This window comes from Urocitellus parryii, unplaced genomic scaffold (assembly GCF_045843805.1).
Source record: "Urocitellus parryii isolate mUroPar1 unplaced genomic scaffold, mUroPar1.hap1 Scaffold_156, whole genome shotgun sequence".
In the NCBI taxonomy this organism is placed as follows: domain Eukaryota; kingdom Metazoa; phylum Chordata; class Mammalia; order Rodentia; family Sciuridae; genus Urocitellus; species Urocitellus parryii.
Genome location: NW_027552098.1, coordinates 253,436 through 260,676, shown reverse-complemented (window position 1 = coordinate 260,676; position 7,241 = coordinate 253,436).

The window sequence follows — 7,241 nt, the reverse complement described above, 5'->3', positions numbered from 1 at the left end:
CCTAACAGTAATAACTCTAGCCTTAACTGTAAACCTTAATCTAATAAAAACTGTAACCCTATCTATGACCCTAATAATATCCATAGCTCTAAACCTGACACTAACAAGAAACCTTACCCTTACAATAGACCTACCTATAAACCTAACCCTAAAACTCTCTCTAACTATAACCCTAAACCTGACATTATCCCTATCTCTAATTCTAGCCCTAATCCTAACACAAACCTTAGTCCACATCCTAGCCATAAACCTCACCTTAATCATAAACCTAACCAAAACATAACCTTAATTCTAATCCTCACCTACTCCTAAAAGTAGCTATAATCCTAGCCCTATCCTTACTCCTAGCTCAAAGAATAGATCTAAACTTAACACTAAATCTAATCCTAAACCTAAGCTGAAACCTCAAACTAACACTAGCCCTAATTCTAACATTAATCCTAAAACTAGCCCTAACTCTACTCCTAGCCCTAAAACAAAACCTAATCATAAGCCTAACTCTAACACTTAACCCAAACCAAACCCTAACCCTACGCATAGTCCTAGTTCTATCTCTAATTTTAGTCCTAACACTAACCTGAAAACTAATCCGGACCCTGACTCTTACCCTAACATTAAACCTAGCTGTAAACATCATTGTAACCATAAACCTAACCCTAACACTAGACGTAGCCCTAACTCTGACCCTATCACTAGTTCTAATCATAATACACTTCATACATTAGCTGTAGCCTTAATCTTAGCCCTAACTTAAAACAATACCTAGCCTTAATCCAAGTCCTAAACCTAGTTTTTTTTTTAATATTTATGTTGTAGTTTTCGGTGGACACATTATCTTTATTTTATTGGTATGTGGTGCTGAGGATTGAACACAGTGCCCCATGCATGCCAGGAGAGCAAGCTTCTTCTTGTGCCAAATCCCCAGCCCCTAAACCTAGCTTTAACACTAAATGTAAACCTAACCCTAAACCAAACTAAAGTCCTAATCCTATACATAAACCGACCCCTAATCTTAAATCTAACCCTATCCATAACCCTAATGATAACCCAACCCTTATGCTAACCCTGGGCCTAACCCTAACCTTATCCATTACACTAAACCCCACCTAAACCCTAAACCTAACCCTTTCATTACCTTAACCCTAAACCAAATGATAATTCAAGCCCTAAATCTAAACCATAACCTAACCCAAACCCTCACCTTGATCCTGACCCTAATAATAACCCTAGCTCTAAAAATGACCCTTAGTATAAACCTAACCCCTACACTGGACCAAGCCATAAACTTAACACTCAATATGTCCCTAACTCCAACCCTAGCCCTGACATTAGCCCTAGCCCTAATACCAGCCCTAACCCTAACACAAACATTAGCCCTCATCCTAGCCCTACACCTAGCTTTAGTCATAACCCTAAACTTTACCTTAGCCCTAACTCTAATACTAACTCTTGCCCTAGCCCTCAACCTAGCTATAACCCAATACCTTACACTAAATGTAACCGTAACTCTAACCCTAACCCAAGGCCTAAACCTAACACAACCACTAGCCTTAATTTAGCCCTATCCTTACCCCTAACCCTAACCCTAGTTCTAAGACTAACTCTAACTCTCATACTAGCCCTATCACTAGTTCTATCCCTATTCCTTACAATACCCCTAAACCTAACCCAAACCCTATTCCTAACACGTCCCCTATCCTTAGCCCTTGCCCTAACCATAGATCAAAACATAACTCTAAATCAAACCCTAACCCAAAGCCTAAGCCTAACCATTATAAATACATTTATATTTAGACTCTGTGTCTACAGATGTTGGCTCCAATTATTATTTAGAATATAGTCATTAGTTTCATAAAAGTCATACCATATCTGGTGGGGTATAGAGAATTCAGGGTCACGGGTAGGAATCTATGTTTAGAGGGAAAAGAATGAGGGTATGTGATTAATCTAACATAGCAACTTTGGAGGAGAACTCTAATGAATAGACAGGGGGAATTTATGGAAGAGGTATGAATTCAAACTCCTTATCTGTATTCATAAAATTACCCTATTATAAATAGTAAAAGTTAGGATGCTGAAAGTGGGATAGAGGGAGAAAGAAAGAAGAAAATAACAAGGAAAGAAAGAAAATAAGAGCAAATAAATGGGTGGAGAGCGGGGGACTATGCAATTCCTCTATATTATACTATTCTAGTGATTCAGTTCTTAAAGTCCAATTTCATGGAAAGTCCTTGGTTTCACATATGTTGTGGTTGTGAAGACCAAAGGGGGAAGGGTAGAGGAGAATGGGATGAGAAGAGCAATAAAAGAAAAGTAAGATAGAAAAAAAAAATTCTCTCGGAACTCTGTTTTCTTTTCTTGCAGTAGGTGGACTTGTCTATTCCTAGCTTGAGTCTCTGTGCTCAGGGTGGTGGATGCAGCCAGGCTGAGAGAGCTTGAATTTCTTCCTGGAGCCTCGCTACTCTTAGTCTCTGAATTGGAAACCAGGTGCCTATACAGTTGCTGTTTCACATTGATAGCTACACTCCCATCCCCCAAAAGCTTGTGAGAAAAATCTTGAGTTTTCACACCTGGAGGTAGGGGAGTTGGAAACTGGTTACCTGATAAGCTGCAGAACCCATCTGGTAGCCACTCCCTCTGATAGATGGCAAGTGATGTTTTGCAAGATGGATTCCATGTATTACCCATGTATGGTGTTTGGTGAAGTGGGTGGTTCTGGAGTGAACTTGTGCTGCGTCCAGAGCTCCGTCTTGTGACTCTCAAGCAAGCCTCTGTGTTCTGTGCTGCCTCCCATCTGGGCAGAGAGAGCCCATGTGGCTGAGACTGCTGTCTGTGCCCAGAGAAACTGCACAGCCGAGCCTTACATCAGAGCTGAGAGCACCCATGTGGCCCTAGTTTTCTTCAAATTTCTATGATACTGGGCAGAATTTACCTTTTACTAAGCCTTACTAGGCTCCACAGGTTTGGGCCTTGTCAGTTCAATGGTTCGCTGTCAGTAACAGTTTGTATTTTAAGGTTTCCCTTCATTATGGTTCATTGATGTAAAAGACAATTGGGCTGGAAATCAACAGGGTTGACAGGAGGAGCTTGAAACTTCACACAATCGTTTCTCAGTGGATACTCTCTGGTTTCTTTCTTTTGAAGGTAGGCCAAAGATTAAACATGCAAAAGCAACAGTATCTGAGAGCCCTTAAGGAGAAAACAGAGAAACATGTATGTACTGAAATAAGTCTCTCAACAATTTGATCAGATTTCTTTGATACTTGCAGTATTAATCTTTTAGCTTGCTCCTGTAGACTCCCCAAGGTTGGCACTTCTAGGATCAATGGTTCTCTAAACAGGTAAGTTTTAGTGTTATGGTTAGGGCTAGATTTAGAGCTAGTGTTAGGAATAGAGTTTGTTTTGTTCAAATTTCTTTGATACTGGGAAGATTTTTCTTTTACCTAGCCTTACTATGTGCCCCAGTTTTGGGCCTTTTCAGTTCAATGGTTCTCAGTTGGTAATAGTTTGTTTTTAATGTCTCACTTCATCTTAATCTATGTGGGTAAATGAAAATGGAGCTGGAAATCAGAGGGTGGGTGCTAGCTGGTTGAAACTTCACATGCTCTATCAGTTGTCTGTGGGCACTCTCTGTTTTCTTACTTGTCAAAGTAACCATAAGCTGAATCATGCCAAACAAGTTTATCCAAGAGAACTTTAGGAGAAAACAGAGCAATATGAATGCACTGAAATACCTCCCACAATTATTTGGTCAGATTTCTTTGATACTGTGCAGGATTATTCTGTAAGCTTCCCCCACTAATTTCCCCAAGTTTAAGACTTTTATGATCAAAAGTTCTATTAACAGGTTAGGCTTAGGATTAAGTTAGAGTTAGGGCAACTGTTAGAACTAGTGTTAGGTTTAGAGTTAGTTTTTTTCAAATTTTTGGATACTGGACAGGATTTATCTTTTGCCTATTCTTAATATTCTCCCAATGTTTGGGCCTCCTAGGTAAAAGGGTTTGCTCTCAGGAACAGTTTAATGTCATGTTTCACTTCATTTTGACCTATAGGGGTGAATGGAAATAGAGATGGAACTCAAACAGGGTTTTATGCTAGCTGCTTGAAACTACACAAACTCAATCAGTTCTCAGTGCACATTCTCTCATTTGTTTCTTGTGGTAGTAGCCCCAAGCTGAATTAGAAAGAAACAGCTTTATCTGTGAGCACTTTAACAGCAAGGTTCAATTTTTTGCATGGATTAATTTGATATTGTAAAGGATATATCATTTCCTAGTCTTAGTAGGATCCATAAGTTTGGGTTTTCTAAGTTTGTAAGTTCACTCTAAGGAACAGTTTAAATTTTTAGGTTTCACTTTATTATGGCCTATAGATGTGAAGGAAAACGGAGCTGGAAAACAATCAGAGTTATTACTAGCTGCTAGAAAGTTCACACACTCAATCAGCTCTTTGTGGGCTCTCTCTGGTTTTTCCTTTTGAAAGTACCTTAAACTGTAGCAAGGAAAAATAATTTATCCAATAGCAATTAGAAGAAAACAGAAAAATATGCATGTACTGCATTTTCTCCCCCAATTATTTGTTCAGATTTCTTTGATACTGCACAGGATTTATCTGTTAGCTTGCCCCACTGGGCTCCTTTAGTTGGGGACTACTATGATCCATGGTTCTCTAAACAGGCTAGGTTAGATTTAGTATTAGGTTAGGGCTAGGTTTACAGATAGTGATTTGTTAGATTTAGTTTTGTTTAAATTTCTTTGATACTTGCAAGGATTCAACTTCTACATAATCTTACTATATTTTCTAGGTTTGGGCCTCTTGGGTCAAGGGTTTGCTCTCCTGAACAGTTTGTATTTTAAGTTTTCATTTCATTTTGACCTATGCGTGTAAATGGAAATGGAGCTTGAAATTCAACAGGGGTGGTGTTAGCTACTTCAAACCTCACACAGTCAATAAGTTTTTATGGTCATTCTCTGGTTTATTCCTTGTACAATTAGCCCTAATCTGAAGCTTGCAAAGCAACTTATTGTAAGAGCACTTTAGGATAAATCAGGAAAATATGCATGTACTGAACTACCTCCCCAATTATTTGGTCAGATTTCTTTGATATTGTGAAAGATTCATCTGTTTGCCTACCCAACTTAGCTCCCCAAGTGTGGGACTTTTAGAATCAAAGGGACTCTAAACAGGTTAAGGTTAGTGTTAGGGTTAGTGTTAGGCCTAGGATTAGACCTAGTGTTAAGGTAAAAGTTAGTTTTGTTTTCAAATTTCTATGATACTGTGCAGGATTCATCTTTTTCCTATTTTGATTATATTCCAAATGTTTCAGCCTCCTACATAAAGTGTTTGCTTTCAGGAACAGTTTCAATTTTAATGTTTCTCTTCTTTTTGCCATATAGGGGTGAATGAAAATGAAGCTGGAAATTGAACAGGGTCTAGGCTAGCTGCTTGAAACTTCACACACTCCATCAATTTTCTGGTGTTTGCCATGGAAGTACCCATAAGATGAAGTAGAAACAAACAGTTTTATCCCTGAGTTCTTTAGGAGCAGGCAGAATACATATGTATTGAAAGAGCTTCAAATGGTTTTGCTTAGAATAATTTGATACTGTACAGGATTCATCCTTGACCTACCTTAGTAGGCTCCCCAAATTTGGGACTTCAAGGTTCAATGGTTCAGTGTCAGGAACAGTTTGAATTTTTAGGTTTCACTTCATTATGGCCTATAGGAGCTGGAAATCAAACAGGGTTGGTGCTAGCTGCATGAACTTTCACACACTGTGAAGCAGTCTGTGGGCGCCCTTTGTTTTTTCTTTGTGAAAGTGCCTTAAGCTGAAGCATGAAAAACAATTTATCCATTAAAGAGCACTTAAAGAAAAAAAAAAACAGGGAAATATGAATGTACTTAAATACCTTCCCAAATTTTTAATCAAATTTCATTGATACTGCACAAGATTCATCTTTTAAGCTGCACCGCTAGACTCTCCAAATTTGTTACTTCTATGATCATAGGTACTCTAAACAAGTTAGAATTAGGTTAGGGTTTGGTTAGGTCTAGTGTAGAGTTAGAATGAGTTATGTTCATATTCATTTGATACTTGCCATAATTCGTCTTTTACCTAGCCTTACTATTTTCCCCAGGTTTGGGCCTTATCCCTTCAATGGTTTGCTGTCAGAAACAGTTTATATTTTAAGGTTTCCTTCATTTTTACCTATATGGGTAAAAGAAAATGAAACTTGAAATCAAATATGGTTGGTGCTCGCTGCTTAAAACTGCACACACTCAATCAGTTCTATGTGGGCACTCTCTGGTTTCTTCTTTGTGAAATTTTCCCAAAGATGAAGCATGCAAAAACATCTTCACCTGAAAGTATTTTAGCAGACAACAGGGAAATATACATGTACTGAACTACCTCCCAAAATTATTTGTTCAGATTTCTTTGATACTGCACAAAATTCATCTGTTAGATTGCTGTACTAGGCTCCCTTAATTTGGGACTTCTATGATAAAAGTTTCTCTAAACAGATTAGGGTTAGGTTTATGGTTAGGGTAAGGGCTAGGTTTAAACCTAGTGTTAGGGTTAAAGTCAGTTTTGTTTAAGCATCTTTGATACTGGGCAGGATTCATGTTTTACCTAGCCTCACAATGTTACCTGGTTTTGGCCTTCTCGGTTCAATGGTTCGCTGTCAGGAACAGTTTGTATTTTAAAATTTCACTTTATTTTGAAATATTTTGTTGAAGAGAAATGGAGCACAAAATCAAACAGGGTTGGTGCTACCTGCTTGAAACTACACACACTCAATCAGTTCTCTGTGGGCACTCTCTGATTTGTTCCTTGTGAATGTTGCCCTCAGATGAAACATGTAAAGCAACTTTATCCCAGAGCACATTTGGGGAAATCAAGGAAATATGCATGTACTGAAACACTTCCCCAAAATATTTGCTCAGATTTCTTTGATACTGTGCAGGATTCATCTATTAGCTTTCCCCACTAGGCTCCCTTATTTTAGGACTTCTATGATCAAAGGTTATCCAAACAGGCTAGAATGAGCTGTAGGTTTAGGATTAAGGATAGATCTAGTGTTAGGTTTTCAGCAGGTTTTTTTGTTTTTGTTTTTCAAATTTCTTTGATACTAGGCACAATTTATCTTTTACCTAGCCTTACTATGTTTCCCAGGATTGGGCCTTCTAGGTTCACTGGTTTGCTGTCACTATTTCAGTATTTATTTAAGGTTTCACTTCA